The sequence below is a fragment of the Danio rerio genome, chromosome 24 (genome assembly GCF_049306965.1).
Source record: "Danio rerio strain Tuebingen ecotype United States chromosome 24, GRCz12tu, whole genome shotgun sequence".
NCBI lineage: Eukaryota > Metazoa > Chordata > Actinopteri > Cypriniformes > Danionidae > Danio > Danio rerio.
The window spans coordinates 36,379,983-36,400,000 of record NC_133199.1 but is presented as its reverse complement, the minus strand read 5'-3'; the positions used below and the strand labels follow the sequence as shown (position 1 = coordinate 36,400,000).

The window sequence follows — 20,018 nt, the reverse complement described above, 5'->3', positions numbered from 1 at the left end:
TGACTACATGTTTGTTTCTACCACAATAACACAACAGTATAAAGTATAGCAGTGAATTTAGCATTTGCTGGCCAAGAATTACTGTCTGTATTGACATACTTGATTATGTTTCTGGTCCACTTACTCCTGAAACAACTCTAGATAGCAATCATTATACCAATTGAATACAATTGCACACATTTATTACTTTCTCATTCAAAAGAGCTCTTTTAAATGGGACTTTGAGCTCATTTAAGTGACGCAACCATTCACTGGTATATTGTTACAACCCTGTGGCACTTCAGTTCACTCGCTGATTAGCCCTCATAAGATGAAAACAGCACGTACACAAACTCGAGCATAAGCCATTCAGTGTTTCTGTTTAAAGTGATATTTATAAATTTGTAAACAGATCTAATATTATTGGATATAATATATGATTCTATAACATAGCAGTTTGTTTGATAAAGGGGCTGCACAATATATTGTGTCAGCATTGATATCTTAATATGCACATTCGCAATAGTCTCATTGCAGGATTACAGTTGACACAACACACTTCATTATATTGCGGAGTCAATGAAAAGTTAATGTTTGCATTTTTTTTTTTAACTCGGTAAGCATTTCAAGGTAATTTAAACCACTTGGACACAAGGAATTATCATGTGTGTATATACATAACTAATTGTATGTAATCATTTGCCCAATGAAGACTTTACGGCGTTATTTTACATTTGATTATTACATTTTTAGTGCCTGAATATTGTAAGACTCCCAAGATACTGGTATAGCATTGTTTATTTTCTGTGTATCTTTGCGCTGTTGTATTTATCTATGGTTTATAATGGGTTTATTATCATTTATGCTGATACACTTCAATACAAAATCATCGCAGTTGAGGTCAAGTGTATGTAAAAATAAAAAATAATGAATAATGAACATTTTCCAAATTATGGAAGCCCGTTCCCGAGTTCCCTGAATTAATAAAAAAATAATAATTATAAATAAATTCTAAAGTCAGAATTGCAGGTTATTAAGTCAGAATTTCGAGTTAAGTATATAAGTAAATAACCTGCAATTCTGACTTAAACTCACAATTTGGACCTTATAACTCGCAACTCTGACTTAATAACTTACAATTATGACTTTACAATTCAAAGTTCTGGCTTTATGACTCCAAAATCTGACTTTATAACTCAGAATTCTGATTTTATAATTTTATTTTTTACATTGTATTTATTTTTTTATTTTTTTATTTTATACGGGCGGGCTTCCATATCAAATAGAGCAGATTCAAGTCATCTGGTGAAATTGTATTAATATAGTAATATATACAGGTATTGTAGAAAAAAAATCTATTTTGCATTGTCCATTTTTTTTTCCAATATCATGTAGCCCTTGAACCGGACAAGTTGTTTTAAAAACGCATTAAATTGATCAAAAAGAACAGTTAAGACTTTTACTTTGTACTTCAACTTTAAATAAATTAGTTTTGTAAAAAAAATTAATCTGAATTTGCACAAAAAACAAGATTATGTATGTATAAATGTTTCTATTCACCCCAAAAATAAAGTAAAAAATTACATTAAAATAATTTTTGAAAGAAACAGTAATACTGTATTATTATGTTCATAGGTAACACTTTAAAAAATAGTCTATTAGTTAATGTTAAGGTGGCATGGTGGCTCAGTGGTTACCACTATCGCCTTACACCAAAAAGGTTGTTGGTTCGAGTGCCGAGTGCATGTTTTCCCCATGTTGGCGTGGGTTTCCTCCAGGTGCTCCGGTTTCCCCCACAGTCCCCCACAGTCTAAAGACATGCGCTATAGGTGAATTGGATCAACTAAATTTACAGTGTGTGTGAATGTTAGAGTGTATGGGTGTTAACCAATACTGGGTTGCGGCTGCAAGGGCATTCGCTGTGTAAAACATATGCTGGATAAGTTGGCGGTTCATTCCACTGTGGTAAACTCTGATAAATAAGAGACTAAGCCAAAAGAAAATTAATGAATGAATAGTTCATGTTAAATAATGTATTTACTAACATTAACAAACAATTATTTATTCATTCATTCATTTACTTTTCAGCTTAGTCCCTTTATTAATCTGGGATTACCACAGCGGAATGTACCGTTATCTTATCCAGCATATGTTTTACGCAGCAGAGGCCATTCCAGCTGCAACCCATCACTGGGAAACATCCATACACTCCCATTCACACACATACACTACAGCCAATTTAGCCTACCATATGTTTTTGGATTTGTAGGGGAAACCGGATTACCCGGAGGAAACCCACACCAACAGTGGGAGAACATGCCAACTAACCCAGCCAAGGCGAGATATATCCAGCTGCAGGCCCGCAGAACCACACACGTTCTAGGCACACACAATCTAGGCAAACCATAAATGGTAACGACGGATGTTAATGTTATTAACGTCTTTTTGAACATCATCATCAATATATTTTTATATATATGATTAATAAATAGTGTACACAATAAACAATAGTGTTTACTTTACTTTATTTCACAAATATTGTGATCGAGACGGCCGAATGGGGAGCATTGTTTCCGAAGCCATTCAATATAATAGACAGAACAGTTTTTAATCAGTCATTATAGCTGATCAGTCATTATTATCTGACAATAATATGGCAGGTACACGTTTGCTGGCCTTGCTGAACGATCTAATTTGGACAGGTTTAATTTATATAATGGATTAATTTATGATGAAGGAAATAATAGCAAGTTAATGTAAGCAATAATACATTATATGTAATAAAAATCTTTTTACATGTAACAAATGTATGACACTATATTAATATTTACTCAAGCTATTTAATAGTGTTTATTAGCTTAATTTTCTAATAACCTTTTAATTAATGATTTCCCACATTTAATACTGTAGTATTTTATAGTAAGCAATAAATTGTTTTTAAACCAAAATTTAGCAATAGAAACAAATGAACTATTAATAATAAAAAATGTATAAATACATACAAACACACTCACACATATATATATATATTCATTCATTCATTTTCTTGTCGGCTTAGTCCCTTTATTAACCCGTCCCTGCTGAAAAATCCAGCTTAAACCAGCCTAGGCTGGTTGGCTGGTTTTAGCTGGTCAACCAGGCTGGTTTTAGAGGGGTTTTGGCCACTTCCAGGCTGGTTTCCAGCCATTTCCAGCCTGGTTTTAGCTGGTCAGGCTGGAAAATGACCAGCTAAATCCAGCTAAAACCAGCTTGACCAGCCTAGCAAGGCTGGGAGCCCAGCCAAAACCAGCTATGTCCAGCTTAAACCAGGCTAGGCTGGTTTAAGCTGGATTTTTTAGCAGGGGTGGTCGCCACAGCGGAATGAACTGCCAACTTATCCAGCAAGTTTTACGCAGTGGATGCCCTTCCAGCTGCAACCCATCTCTGGGAAGCATCCACACACACACTCATACACTACGGACAATTTAGCCTACCAATTCACCTGTACAGCATGTCTTTGGACTGTGGGGGAAACCGGAGCACCCGGAGCAACCGGAGCACCTGGAGGAAACCCACACGAAGGCACAGGAACATGCAAACTCCACACAGAAGCGCCAACTGAGCCGAGGTTCGAACCCGCAACCCTGTGACCTTCTTGCTGTGAAGCGTAGGTAGACAGCTCTACCTACTGCGCCACTGCCTCGCCACATATATATATATATTTAACAGCTGTGACATTTTAGTAAATTATAGTAGTTTATGTATAAACTTAGAATTTTAATCAGTTAGGATAATCAGTTTATAACTATATATATATTGTTTAAATGATTAACTAGTTTATTTTAAAAGTGACATGTTGTTTGCTTTTTATATTTTACAACAAAGTGATTTTAACCAAGTATGATTATATTAAGATCCTGAATTAGTTTATTACACTTAATCCAACAATTAGATGGTCTATACTGTTTTCTTTGTTTATGTAGACACATGAATAAAGTCAGAAGTGTATTTAACCAATTATTTTTATTTACATAATTTGCGTTCAGAAACTGCAAAGATGTTAAAATGATCGTTACGATATAATAATAATAATGACTGAAATGGGAAACCATATTTGTGAAATTTAATAGTTGGCGATAATGCTAAAGATTTAGTTACCATATATGGTTTGCCTAAATCGTGTGTCCTAGATTGTGTGTGCCTAAAACGTGTGTGGTTCTGCGGGCCTGCAGCTGGATATTATTGGCCAAGGCTCGAACCAGCGACCTTCTTGCTGTGAGGTGATCATGCTACCCACTGTGCCACTGTGACACCCAATATTTATTATGGTATTTATTCAACTCTGTTAACGTGCACTAATGTCAACAAGCACAACGTTAGATGTTAATAATGCATTAGGTTATGTTGAACTATGACAAATAAATGATTTACAAGATTATTTATTACCATTAACTAATGGACCATTATTCTAAAGTGTTACCCATTCATTTTCAGACATCCACAGCGTCTTACCCAGCATAACAGGTGAAACAAATGCACAATAAAAAAAAAATTTCCATCGTGCTGTATGAGAGAAGACCATTCACCTGAAGGCTACGAGCCTGGTGTCACTAAGCAACCGTAAAAAAAAAAACATAAAAAAATAAGTGTCCTTTATATTTGAGCCTTATTGCTGTGATCTGTTTTCACTAAGATTCTGTACAGCATCAGCAGGTGTCAGATCTAAACCTAGATGAGTGCTTTCAAGTGAAAATGAATGCTTTCTGGATATATGTTCTTGTAAAGAAGAGGTGAAGGGTTGTGTCATGTGTCTCGCGTTCATATACGGAAGCTCACTTGTGGTGATAATTAAACTGTCATAATAGTTCAATGCTATACGCAATTCCTCCAGGACGGTGACCCATTCGGGATGTAAAAAATGTGGGCGGGGCAGAGAGCCGTGGGAGAGGACCGCCCCCTTTATTACACACCTGCTTAATTGCTGTATGGACGTATAGACAAAGTCCCACATGACCGCAGTGTGATCTCCTGATGTGATGGTTCCCATTCAGCTGTTTCTCAGCACCTGTTTTCCAAATCTCTCATCAGCCACCTGCAGGAAAAAAAAAAAAAAACAAGCTGCATGATTACCCAGAAAGCCCTGCTGTAAACCTGCTGAGATTCAAATGTGAGAGTGATGATTCTGCATGTCTTGAATCTCACATTTGTGTGTGTGTGTGTGTGTGTGTATGTGTGTTTGTTTACACCATGCACTTTTTATAGATTTACATATACACAAGTGTGAAAGTTTACCCACACCTTTAATTCAAGAAGTCGCAGTGAGGGAAACTGATGAACGCACTTGTTTTGCCATTATTTATGGGGTTGTTTGAAGTGAAATTCATTAACTTCGTCATTCCAAACATGTATGGACTAACTTTGTTCAGTAGAAAACAAACAAAAGGTTTGACAGAATGTTAAAGGGGTAGTTCACCCAAAAATTTAAAATGTACCCATTTTTTTTACTTACCTTCATGTGGTTCTAAAAACGTAATAAGTTTCTTAAGTTTGTTGATATAAATGAAATGAAGACATTTTGAAGAAAGCTGAAAACCTGTAACCATTGACTTCCATCATAGGAAAAAAAAATTCTCTGGAAGTCAATTATTACAGGTTTCCAGCTTTCTTTAAAACAACTTACGTAGGTGCCAGAGTGGACATAATTCAAGCGAACGCAGAGATACTGAGTATGCGCAAGAGAGACCGAATGTATGCGCGAGAGAGACCGAATAAGCGCGAGTAAGACTGAATGTACGTATGAAAGAGACCGAGTATGCGCGAGCAAGACTGAATGACTGAGTACGCACGAGAGAGACCAAATGGACGTGAGAGTATAGAGCCGTGCGACAGAGACCGAATATTGACGCACAAGATGGACCGAGTGGACGCCGAGTGCAAATGAGAGAGACCGAGTACTGGCGCGCGAGAGAGACCGAGAGACTATTAAAGTTACTATTATTACTCACTATTACTAACAATACTGTGTTTACTAATTTGTTTCCATGAGTTCTATTTAACGTACAAATGGCAGGTTTTGTTATTACAATTGTAACGTTTGTAAAGTTATAATTTGCACTTTATTTAGAATAATTTGAGCAGTTTTGCTCACTTTAAAATGCAATTTATAACTCGGGTGTGTCCTAAAAAATAGTAAAAGTGATCATGTATATAAAATAAAATAAAAAATATAGATTAATATCTTGAAAAATGCATTTATACTTAAACAGTGTATTAAACTTTGAGCAGACATGTTGAGCACCATTAAATATAGGTCACTATTATTGTAACCCGAGGAGTGACACTGACAACAGAGTTCGGATCCACATGCAGGTTTATTGAGGAAGTCAGGCAAGCAATGGTCAACACAGGTGCAAACAGATGTGTGAAGTTACGATCGCTGGTGATCATGACAGATATGTTTCGATATGTAATAATTCATTAGGCCTGTTATATAACAAACTGATACATTATTTTTTCTTTATATGGGTTTAATCAAAGGCTATAGATTATTATAAAGGGAATTTGGTTTTATGCAGAGTTTTTAAAAAAGGGGTTATTTTTAGCCAATTACAAAACAATTGCAACAGAAAAGGAAATTCTGTGAACTCACTGATGTGATGGCAGCTCCAATCTTTTTTATTGCAGTGCCTTTGCAGTAGGCTACAGCAGTGTAACAAAATAATGAAACTTAATATTAGATGTCCCCTAAACATGTTGGAAAATTAAAGCTTGAACTAAAGTTGGCTCGGTATGCTAAATCTCTCTCTCAATTCAAATTTATATCACCAAAACATTTGTTATTGGGTCATTCCTACTACTCAGTGCCATTTGTGTCCCCAGGGCATTATATGGTACATAATATTTAAAAATGAAATTAAAAATCCTTAAAGCTTGTCTGATAACAAGAACAAGACACAATAACAAGTGCTCAAAATTAAATAAAATGTAAAATAATTACTCGATATTCAGAGCAGAAAGCTGAATTGTCATTCATTGATTAATAACAGTAAGTTTAATAGTCTCTCTCGCGTACACCTAGCCTCTCTCACGTCCACTCGGTCTCTCTCGGGCACCAATATTCGGTCTCTCTCGCGCACTAATATTCGGTCTCTCTCGTGTCCACTCGGTCTCTCTTGCATCCACTCTGTCTATCTCCCGCGCCAATACTCAGTTTCTCACACGCTCCAATACTCGGTCTCTCTCGCACGCCAATACTCGACCTCGTGTGCCAATATTCGGTCTCTCTTGCGTGCCAATACTCGGCCTCACTCGCATGCACTTGGCCTCTCTCGCGTCCATTCGGTCTCTCTCACGTGTACATTCGGTCTCTCAAGAGTATTTAGTCTCTCTGCGTTCGCTTGACTTTTTGACTTGACTTTCTGGCGCCTCATAGTATTTCACTATAATAGAAATGCTGGATTCCATACATCCGATTTGTATAGGGACAACATTAAGGAATAACTTATAAGAAATGATGCGGTTCTTCTCTAAAGAAGTAGTTACTCCACCCCTTTCAGAGCATCTTTATAGGCGTTTTGCATTATAACTAAGGTAGTTCAAACGATGGTTCTGCGACAGAGAAACTACAGGTTTTGGGAAACACTCATCACTACATTGTTCTTTCCCCAAACAATGCATAGCACTATGGTAGTTCAGCTGCGAGTTACGTCGTTTGTGATCATGACAGATATATTTTAATATGTAATAATTCATTAGGCCTGTAATATAACAAACTGATACATTATCCTTTCTATATATGGGTTTAATCAAAGGCTATAGAATACTATAAAGGGACTTTGGTTTTTGGGAAACGCACCCCTGGTCGGTTGAAGTGTATATAAATCTGGTGGATTTATACAAGAATATTATATCATTAAAAAGCAAACAGCAGCCTCTGGTGGATTTGCAAAAAAAAAAAACAGTGAGCAGACGTACTTCCGGTTACATATTGTCATGACTGTGGTTGTCCACCAGATGCCACTGTAGTTCGCCAGCAACTCCCAGCGAACTACAGTGGCTTAAGAACTACATTTCCATACATTCTTTCGCACACACACCCGGTCTGTCATATAAACTGATTTGCAACCACAGCTGTCTCCGTTCACCATTGATTACCTGGACTATATATTCAACTATTCATCCTCTGTTTGTCAGTTGGTCGTTGTCGTCGGTATGTGATCTTGCTCTAGTATCTTGTCTCAGTTGTTAAAGTCCAGTTCGAGTTAATCTGTTTAAGTTCCTCGTTTGGTTGTTACTTTGATTTTTTTATTTTTGCCACTTTCACTGCACAATAATCATTAAAATCTGCACTTGGATTCTACACCTGTTTTTGTTCCTGTTTACAATCCCGTACGTAACACATATTCTGCTGTCCCCAGAAATGTAGACCTGGATACGTATCCGCAATTAGCCTGGGGTGAAAGAGATTTCTGAGCATTTATTATCTTCTGTATTTTGCATTAATTTTTGATTTAAAGAAATTGATCAAATGCTTATGTCCTGTGTTCATTTTAAAAAATGCTGCTTGGTCATTTTTGTAACACATTAGTCCACATTCACCTTCAGTGTGAAGAACGCCAGCTAGAGCATTAATCAAAATATCAAATCTCAGATCTACAGAACAAACAAAAAAGTAAGAATAACATTCAATTAGAACAACCTTACATAACAATCACAGATTTCTTTGTTTTTTAAAGGTTATATACGGTATGAAGCTCTCAAAATCTGTTTTAATTATTTCAGGTAAAAAAGAAATCATCGCATCACAACAGATGGGCTTCCATAACAAGACTATTTAATATGTAAGAAATGGTGTTTTCTTTTTTTCTCCACGGAACTGCTGCATATTCAGTCCATGGCCAGTTAGTGATTCACTCAAACAATGCAACAAGTGACATAAAAATCCAGGGTCAGGCTACATTTACACTCTGACAGATTGGAAAGACATAAAAATTCAAGGCCGACGAAGCATTTCAGGTGAACTCCTCCATCTGTGAGTGGGTGTAGCAGGATAAAAGCTCCATTTATCTGATTCTGAAATGCTTAGAGACCACAAAACCAAACTCGGGTTTATAAAAAAGTGACTTTTGTGCTTCCACAACATGCTCGCCTCAAGCATTTAGTCAATTTACACCCGTTAGCACCCCAGTAAGAGCTCAAGTGGTTGATTAAATGTGTAAGAGGTGATGATTGTGCTGTGGATTGTGTTGTAGGTCAAGGAAAAAAAATCCTCAATGAGACCTCTCTTCTGTTCTCTTAGATAGCAAGTAGATCAATGAAGAAATAATGCAGAACTGTCCTTGATAAATGAGCATGCTGATCTATAGGATTAGTTATTAACCTGTTAGCAAACTTCCAAAAATGTACATTAACAGTTTTATAGCACTATGGAAATAATTAAACCAAGGGTTATTATTAATATGTACCCCATATACATTTCTGAGAAATGAAAGTGTAAAATACATCTCAGGAGGTACATGCTTTTTCAGATCTCAAATTTCTGTCGTGAGAGCCTTCTGGACCTGCTGTTCCACCAGAGACTGCTGTCTACTGACCGATTAACCCCCCAAAATGCTTTCTTCAACCATTCTTCGTCAGACTCAAACCCCATAATTGCTGTCAACTCTACTCTGCACCTTAAATCTGCTGATGTACGTGACGAGCCACTGGGCAAACTGGTAAAAGCAGAAAAGCCGTCCACACGGAGGTAACTGGTCAGCTGGTAGTGCGGAAAAACAAAACAGAAGCCGTCGGTGGCATCATAGCATTCGTTTTAAAAACGAAATGCAGCCACATGTAGCTCTGGCTACATAATTCATGCTCTACATAAATGTATACAGGGTACATTTTCACAATGAGCCTTTGTTGCAACAATTAGGAGACCACTTGATGACCACTTGCCATCTTTTATAGAGTTAGTTCAATCAAAATTTACAAACTTCATTACCAACCCTACTGATTTTCTTTAGTAAAAAGACGATTTTTCTTTATTTGAGCCAGGGGTTTCCAAAATTTTCAGCCCGCGACCCCCAAAATGACAATGCCAGTGACTCTTGACCCCCAATATCATCGGAGGGGATTATAAATACATATTGGTGTGCACACACACACCAATAGACACAAGTCTATTCTTCGTTTATTTTTATTTTTTATGTCTGAGTGCTGTAAATGGGCCAGAAAGTTTAAATTGGTGTTATAAAATCAATCTGCTGCATCTGACGCAATTGCTGTGTCTTTAATATAATGTATTGGGGTCGCAATCCAATAGAACTATAAGCTGCTAGAGTAACTACCTAGTACATAGTTACTATAAACAACTATTTTTTTCTCTTCAGTAGGTTATGGATAAAATATGGTCATTCTTATGGTTTAATAAAAAAAAATAGATTTTTGGAAATCACCAGGCGTCCCCCCTTTATTGTCCTGCGACCCCTCGAGGGGTTCCAACCCCCACTTTGAGAACCACTTAAGCTAAAAAAATGAACAAAACAATCATCAAAAATATTTTTAATCATTTGTTTTTAGTAATGCTATTAATAAGCACAGTGTTTTTTATATTTATTGATTTATTTCATATAATTACATAATTGTATATTTAATAATAAATATTATTAGATGCCGTTGCGCTTTTATAACATTTACAATTAGATTTATTTTACCATTATTACCATCAATTGAAAGAGTTGTTCATTAGATAATTTTTAGTTTCTCTTGACTTATTATTTATTGGTTTGAGTAAAATGTACATATTTGTTTTATTCATTGAAGTTCCGAAAACACTTCTTAAAAGCTATTTGTTAATTAGCTAAAGTTATCAGTAACAAATAAAGTTATGGATGGTAACTAATAACCTAAACATTTCCATTTTGATTGTAATGCAATAATGTGCACCTTTGTAAAGTTGCTTTGAAACAATAATTATTGTTAAAAATGCTATACAAAACAAACTTAATTTGAATTTAGAATTTTTTGTTTTCAATTAAAAAAAAACCTAAGATCTTTTTTTTAAACAATGGCAATTGTCTTTTTTATTTTTTATTTATGAATAATTTTATTTATTCAATTTAAAAGAAATGCCATCAGTAGTTTGGAGAAAATAGTAATACTAATATATGAAAATACAATTTGAAATACATTAAGATTCTATGAAAATAAAAGTACTAAAAATATCATTGAAAAGCATTACATCTTCGAGCTTAAAAATAATGTTTTTTAAATAAATATGGTCATACAAAATGTAATATACATTATTTATAAAAATGCTACTTTAAATATTAGACTTTATGTATTTTTATATATAAGCTTCAGTGATTTTCATGTTTTTCCTTCCACTGATCTGTTACCATAGTTATTGATTATGTTCTCCTGTCTCTCCGTGTTATTTTCAGCACAGAGTTTGAACATTCTTTGTCTATAATTGTATTTGCTGTGGTAAAGCTGATACAGTATGTGTTATGTGTTTTTAAACCAGGATTACCTTTATTAAAGTAGACAGCCGTTATAAACCATCCTCATCTTCCCTGCCTTGCCTGCAAATAACAGAAATATTTTAGTGAAGCTTCAAATCCTTTCTGGGGCCTGAAGTTCAAACGAGGGTTGCAAATTGCTGCTTTTGGGCTTCAGAGATCTTAATAATGAGTGCAATGAAAAGTCAAGAATGTCATTATGTTAACAGTTAACAGTTGGCACAAAATGCTGCTGCCAGAGTTATCACCAAAACTTCCAGTTTGGATCATTTCGCTCCTATTTTACATTTTAACTTCCTATTACATTTTATGTAATTTTTTTAATAAGTACTCAATAATTATTCATTCATTAATTTTCTTTTCGGCTTTATTCCACAACAGAATAAACCGCCAACTCATCCAGCACACGTTCTAGGCAGCAGATGCCCTTCCAGCAGCAACCCATTTCTGGGAAACATCCATACACACTCATTCACACACATACATTACAGACAATTTAGCCTACCCAATTCACCTGTACCGCATGTCTTTAGACTGTGGGGGAAACCGGAGCACCCGGAGGAAACCCACGCGAACACGGGGAGAGCATGCAAACTCCACACAGAAACGCCAACTGACCCAACCGAGGCTCGAACCAGCGACCTTCTTGCTGTGAAGTGACAACACTACCTACTGCGCCACTCAACAATTAGTTTTATTTCATTTATTTAGGCCCTCTTCTTTTACATACTCCATCCCAAATTGTAAGATTAAATTCTTTTTTCTCTTACGTGCTTCAAAAATCACACTGGGGTCATGAGATTCTGGTTATGTGGCTCCCTATATAATGCACTTCCTATAAAAACAGTTCAAGTCTTTGAGTTTTTAAATCTCATCTAAACTTACAGTACCTGTTCAAACATAGGTATTTACAGTGCATCCGTAAAGTATTCATAGAGCTTCACTTTTTCCACGTTTTTTTTGTTGCAGCCTTATTTCAAAATGGATTAAATATTTCCTCAAAATTCTACACACAATACTCCATAATGACAATGTGAAAAAAAAGACTTTTGAAATTGTTGCAAATTTATAAACAATAAAAAAGCCAAAAAAATCACATTTACAAACGTATTCACAGCCTTTGCTGTGAAGCTCTAAATTGAGCTCAGGTACATTCTGTTTTCACTGATCATTCTTGAGATGTTTCAGCAGCTTAATTGGAGTTCACCTGTGGTAAATTCAGTTGATTGGACATGATTTGAAAAGGCATACACCTGTCTATATAAGGTCTCAGGGTTGACAGTGCATGTCAAAGCACGAACCAAGCATGAAGACAAAGGAACTGTCTGTAGACCTCCGAGACAGGATTGTCTCGATGCACAAGGATGGGAAAGGTTACAGACAAATTTCTGCTGCTCTAAAAGTTCCAATGAGCACAGTGGCCTCCATCATCTGTAAGTGGAAGATGTTTGCAACCACCAGGATTCTTCCTAGAGCTGGCTGGCCATCTAAGCTGAGTGATCGGGGAGAAGGGCCTTAGTCAGGGAGGTGATCAATAACCAGATGATCACTCTGTCTGAGCGTAGTTTAGATCACATTAATCTCCCAACAAAAAAATTAATATCTACTCACCATCAAGTGGTTTTAAACTTTGAGTTTCTGTGTTCTGTTGAACACAAAAGAAGACATTTTGAAGAAAGCTGTAACTGTAAGCTGTAACCACTGACTTCCATGGAAAACAGAAATGCTATGGAAATGAATGGTCAATGCTTTAATGGGAAAATGTCTTTTTTTGTGTTCAACAGAAGAAAGAAACACAAAGGTTTGAACAACATAGGCTCATTCTGAAAATGTAGTCCTACATACATTTCTGGAGTTCGCGAATTATGTAGCCAGAATAACGTATGGCTGCATTTTGTCTTTAAAATTAACGCTACGGGGCGGTATGATGGCGTTCCTTTTCGCGCTTACCAGCTGACCGTTTACCTCCATGTGGATGGCTTTTCAGCTGTTACTAGAGGCTGTTGTTCAGTGGCTCGACACGTACATGGGTGGATTTGTGACATGGAACGACATTGACCACAACGACGGGGTTTGAGTCTGGTGAAGAACGGTTCCAGAAAGTAGGTATAAAAAAACAGAAGCCAACAAAAAAAATAAACAAGTAAATAACAGGGTGAGAATGTTGTAAAATCTGAAAATGTGGTAAAAATCAGGCTGCTGCAAGGGCTTTTCTTTTTCTGGATTGCTTTTGAAAACACTATTGGTTGGGTTTAGAGAAGGAGGAGGGTGGGTCAGTCGATCGGTCAGTCAGTCAGTTGACAGCGGGCTCTGGTGGATTTACAGGAGAAGACTAGGCGCAAAAGGCTGAGAGAAATTTGACAACTCAAAAGGTGTACACAGTGCCCTCTGGTGGACTCGAAAAAAAACAAAAACTGCAAAAACGCAGCTGCTTTGATGTATTTGGTGCTCTCCAGAAAGGTATACAGGGGTACATTTTCAAAATAAGCCTGGGTTGGGTTTAAAAAAAGTACAGGGTGAGTAAATGATGACAAAACTTTCCTTTTTGGGTGAAATATCCCTTTAATGTCTGTTGTTGTCTTTATTTTATTGTATTGTCACGGTTTTATGACTATGTAGGGCAGGGGTCACCAATCTCGGTCCTGGAGGGCCTGTGTCCCTGCCGGGTTTAGCTGCAACTTGCCTCTACACACCTGCCTGGATAATTCAAGTATACCTAGTAAGACCTTGCTTAGCTTGTTCAGGTGTGTTTGATTAGGTTTGGAGCTAAAATCTGCAAGTCACCGCCCCTCCAGGAACAAGTTTGGTGTCCCGTGATGTAGGTGTAACGGAGGCCAGCTAGTGTGTGCTGTGCAGGTAAACCTCACTCCTCTGACCTCTAAAGGTGCTCTAGCAACAGATGCTAGAGGCCATGGTCTTTAGCCTCCTTGGTAGAGCACCCGACTCCCATGCGGAAGATCGCCGGTTCGATACCAGCTCGGAGCAGGTTGGGTGGCGTAGGACCGGCGGGGTTACATTGGTGCCGTGTCCTGGATGGGAGTGAGGTTTAGGGGGGTGAGTGTCACGAAGGCCAGCTAGTGTGTGCTGTGCAGGTAAACCTCACTCCTCTGACCTCTAAAGGTGCTCTAGCAACAGATGCTAGAGGCCATGGTCTTTAGCCTCCTTGGTAGAGCACCCGGCTCCCATGCGGAAGATCGCCGGTTCGATACCAGTTCGGAGCAGGTTGGGTGGCGTAGGACCGGCGGGGTTACATAAGGTGTCCTTGAGTGTCATGAAAGGCACCTACTGTACAAATAAAATGAATGATAAATTCAGTAAGTGTAAATTTCTTTTATTTAAAACAGCTCAGACGTTTATTTCAGTTTGGTACTTTAGGTTTAAGGCAACTGTGGAAACCAAAGGAAAGAGTCTTAAGATGATACAATAAAATCACTTTCAGACTTGATCTTATAGTTATCGCTTTTGGAGTACCACTGTATCGCAGCTGTCTTTGTACTTTGAACGCCTAAATCACCTGTAAGTGCAATACAAAGGTTAGGTGTAAAACAATCTGCTTATTTAATTTAAGATCACAAAGAAAAGCAGGAAGGAGTCGTCCTCATGAATATTTGAGGAGCTCCTAAGACTTTATTTTAAGTTGGCGAAAGAAAATAAGCTTCACGCTCCATGGGTTCTGCTCTACGTGTTCAGCTCCAGTTACTCGCTCATCCTAGTGAGAGCAGAAAACACTTGTAAGAAACTCTAGCACTCTGACAACAGGCCCGATAAACCAATACACTTCTGTTACAGCTTCTGACACGCACGGCTGCGCTCCAGGCATCAGATGTCTTGTTCAAGGGTTTGTATGATTGAGCTGCTAAAAGCCTTGTGTTAGCTTCAAGCAGACTATCTAGCTGGTTTAACTGCAGGTAATTGGCAGAGTGCATCGCAGAGCCAGTGAATTGTGGGTCTGTCCTGCCCACCTCGACACTCTCAGACACCTCCATGTGTCAAATGAGGCAGATTTTAATGGTTCATTTAAATATCTTACTTATGCATGCAATCGATGCTGCATGATCAAATTCACTTAAAATGATTTTTAAAGGCTTTCTAAGTTGGGGGTGAGTTAATATGACAATTAATGTGTTTTATTCTATGGTCTGTTGAAATACTTGATTTTGATTGGCTGCATTGTTTTTGTTGAAACGCACAAGTAGTTCTAGTGAGTTCTGATCACAGTTTGAAATGTATGCGCTTCTCCCAAACATTAGTGTTTACCATAGCAACTTACATGTGCAGCACAGGAAACTGATGAGGATGGTTAATAATGGTGGACAGGAAATCCCAATTTTTAAAAAAAATAAAAAAATTTATTATGCCACAATTACATTAAGTTTTAATCGTTTTTCAAGCAGGAGTGTAGTTATTTTAAAGTCAAATCAGCAGTTTATGCATAAGGACAGATCAGGACAGGTATAAGAAGTGTTTGAAAATTGGCTCTGAACTCCAGGCAGTCAGCGGTAGGGCTGGGCGATTTGGCCTAAAATCAAAATCATTTTACCTCGATTAGGATTATTAAAAGATTATTTTATAAATATATAATAATTCTGACTTCAACTATATATATATATATATATATATATATATATATATATATATATATATRTGTGTGTGTGTGTGTGTGTGTGTGTGTGTGTGTGTGTGTGTATGTATATATATATATATATATATATATATATATATATATATATATATATATATATATATATATATATATACACACACATATATATAGTATATAATTATAAATTAATCATTGTAAATTAATACATACAAATGTGCTGTAAAACTAGCAGTGGGGGTAGTACGTTTGCCTCACAGCAAGAAGGTCGCTGGTTTGAGCCCCGGTTGGACCAGTTGGCATTTTTGTGTGCAGTTTGTATTCTCTCCCCGTGTTTGCATGGGTGCTCTGGTTTCCCCCACAGTCCAAAGACATGCGGTATAGGTGAACTGAGCTAAAATGGCAGTAGTTTATGTGTGTGAATGCAAGAGTGTATGGGTGCTTCCCAGCATTGGGTTGTGGCTGGAAGGGCATCAGCTTTGTAAAACATATGCTGAATAAGTTGGCGGTTTATTCCGCTGTGGCGACCCCTGATTAATAAAGGGACTAAGCTGAAAAGAAAATGAATGAGTGCTTTTGTAATTTGTAAATGTACTGGCTGCCATTAATACTCTACATTTTAGAGCAGTTTTTTTGTATAATTATAGCTAATATATTTGAACATAATTGAACAATTTAAATAGTTTTTAACAATATATGAAAACAGACATTTTTGCAACATTTCTAAATACATGTTGTAAATGACATGCATTTTATTTGTGTGAAATCCAAATATAAACTTGTTTGTCATTTATTCAATTTGCATATATTGCCATGTAACTGCTTTCTATGTGGAAACATCTAAAAGTGAGTGAATTTTAATTTTTGGGTGAAGTATTGTTAAATAAGTTGAATGATATGTTTACTCTAGTTGGCTTTTTAATTGGCTTCACTGTGCAGTGAATGATTTTGGACTGTCAAAACATGTTTTTGTTGTGTTTTCAATGTGAGTGGCATGCTGTCCACCATAATATCAGTTTGTACATAATTAAAATAACAAGTATGATATTATCCTAGATGGTGTTTATCCATTTGGTGTTGATCAAGAAAAGCTTTAAACAGTCAGAAAGCAGGTTTAAAACAGGTTTGTGCAAGCACTACATTGCCATTATCCTCTGAGCATAAAACATTAATAAAACACATAAATAACACATACAATATGCTTAAAGCTTCTTTGATGGAAAGGAGCATAAAGAAACATTCTTCAAGATTGATTTTGATCAATGCCAGTTTCATGTTACTATGCAATTTAAAGGTAAATTATGATTTTGTTTTTACAATATGTATGTAATATTACAGGATTTGTCATACATGATTCAAATAATTTAATTCCAATCTATTTATCCGTACTATTTTATTTTAAATAAATATTAGCATCATATTTTCTTCGTAAAGAAACTGTCTGCTTGGGGGGAAATAAAAAGAAATGTAAACGTATTATGATTGAAAAATATTGTTTTGAAAATACCATTTGTATAGCAATTGATTTAATTATATTACATTAGATGTATATATTTCCTGTAGCAGATTCTTTTAAAATGTTATTAGAAATGATAACAGTTCTCCAGGAATTGCAATGATGTCTTTGGCCTGGATTAATCTTAATATAAAAATGAATCTTTTAGCAGTCATCTGTCAAGCTATATAAGGCTGACTGGATCTCTGGAGATACATGTCAGTCTGTCACAGATGTTGAACGTTTGATGTTGTGATCCAGAGGAAAATGAAAGTGGAAATGAAATGTAATCACAAAACATATTCATTTTCAGCACACGAAGCATGAAGCTGAAGGAAACATTAATCTGTCATCAAATTCTTCCTCCCGAAAGGCTAATTGACTAAAAGCATGCAGCCGCGCGTAACACACACACACACACACACACGCACACACACAAACACGCGCTCACACACACAAACACACACACACATACAAACAAACACACAAACAAGCGCACACACACCAACACTAAATCAAACAGTAGGCTACACACATCTGTAGGAAACTTACATATTCTGAATCCAAGCACCCAAATTGGCTTTAAAACTGGTAAAAACATTTTCCAAATATTTCTGTCGTACTGACCACCAAGCAGAGCAGAAATTTACTTAGGTTTACCTTGTTCCCGCGCATGCGCACTGTACAATTCATTGCCTCAGCTTCGGCAACGGCTGCATTTTCGACGCACCAGCAATAGAATTAAGACTTGTAGGCCATACTGTCAAATGTTTCAGGATAATAATATTTAATAATAACGTGTTCCAGAAACAAATGGTAAGAAAACATGTTTTACTTCTGAGCTGTTCTCTCACACCTTGCAAATGTACAGTTGCTTAAGAAAACATTTGTCGTGACTTACTTAGTTCAATTTATGAACTAGTGACTTCATTAACTAGAATAAAGCTACAGTCCATAACTTGTTGTCGTTTTTTTTTTTGTTACAATTTATTCAAAGCTTTAGCCCAATTCACAATGTTATAAGGTGTGTTCTTCTAATTTGATTGGCGCCGACAGATTTTTGCAGGAATACGAGCTGCCGGTGTTCTGACGATCTGTTTTTTTTCCTCCTCAGAATGTGCAACCGTTAACGTTAGCTTAGTCTGTCATGTTTCATGTACCAAAACAGGGTTAGCACATTGTCATCTTCAAATGTCTATCAGAATGATCTTCCACATTAAATAAGAATGTAAAAACAGGGGTAGCACATATAGGCCTATTGACAGCTTCAAATATCTATCGAAATTTAACTCTATTAAACAATGTAGAAAAAGGCGTAGCCGCTTCAAATGTCTATCAGAGTGAAATACTGCCTTTTTCATTTCATTAGTTTTATATTTAATTTGTTTATTAGAGTGGTAGTTCATTCCGATTGACATTTGAAGCTGACAAGATGTGCTAACCCTGTATTTTTCAGATGAAATAAGACAGATTGAGCGACCGGTAGCACATTCTGATGAGGTAGCACAGATCGTCAGCTGGTCTTTGCGTCATTACATTTCAATATGGCAATGCTGCGGTCACACCAGAGTTTGAGTTTGCGAAATTATGTCGTACGGCTCTGCGAAAAGGGGCGGGATTAAACAAGATGATTAGACATTTGAAAAGCAAGCGATTGCTCCATATTTTAAATTTCTGTCCAGAGAGGTCATGTTTTGATCCTTGATTGGTCTCACGCAGTCTAGTGAACGATTTCGCAGGTCAGAGTTCACCAAGCTTGAACTTTGCGTCGCAGCAACCTGCGAAAATTACGGGGGGGGGGGAAGCCTAGTGTGACCACAGCTTCAGTTTAGAAGGAAATTGGGTGAGAGGGAGTGAGAATCTGAGACATACGGTAGACGTGGCGCAGCTACTGAACTTTTGACAATTCATTAACTCCATTTTCAGTATGGCATCTGTAGCTTTTCCTCAGAGTTGAAAAAATACTTAAATAATCAGTCAGTTTGTTATAAGATTCAGTATATGATAATTATTTTAGACAGTAGACTGAAATTGAAATGTACAGGTGCTAATAGCTACAATGCTATGGCACACGCAAATGCATTTGACAAGCATGCCAATGTTGTTAACATTAATTTTCATAATAAAATATAATATTTTTAATACATTGCATGGTTTTAAGTGACTTTTTGTTTTACACAGTATAAATCAGTTGCTGAACAGAAAAAAACAAGTCTAAAGATTGTAGAATAAAACTATTTTTTTTTATGATTTAATGCACTAATTTCCAAATGCAAGCATGTTGTTTTCAACTAAAAACTAGTTTTTAATGGGTAACATTTGCCAAACAATAAAAACATGTTCTGTTCCTGGAATCAATAAGACAGATGACAGAAAAAAAAAAACAGATGTGTTTTGCAATGAGGTTAAACCTCTAATTTAGTGAACTCACAGTATGCGGTATCGTTTCTCAGTAAAGAGC

The 20,018-nt window shown here is 36.5% G+C and overlaps 1 protein-coding gene across 10 annotated transcripts in view; it reads right to left on the bottom strand.

Moving 5' to 3' along the window:
• Positions 1–18,280, bottom strand: part of pde1ca (phosphodiesterase 1C, calmodulin-dependent a) — a 203,505-nt gene extending 185,225 nt beyond the window's left edge. For 4 of the 10 annotated variants that reach the window (XM_073940951.1, XM_073940954.1, XM_073940957.1 and 1 more), the window contains exons 1-3: positions 18,110–18,220; positions 11,474–11,525; positions 4,929–5,050 (exon numbers count right to left, since the gene is read on the bottom strand). The gene's annotated coding sequence lies outside the window, so the exon portion shown is untranslated. Of the gene's footprint in view, positions 1–4,928; positions 5,051–11,473; positions 11,526–18,109 lie in introns of all 10 variants that reach the window. The other 6 variants (XM_073940952.1, XM_073940959.1, XM_073940962.1 and 3 more) reach the window with 2 other exon arrangements.
• Positions 18,281–20,018: the final 1,738 nt, after the last annotated feature.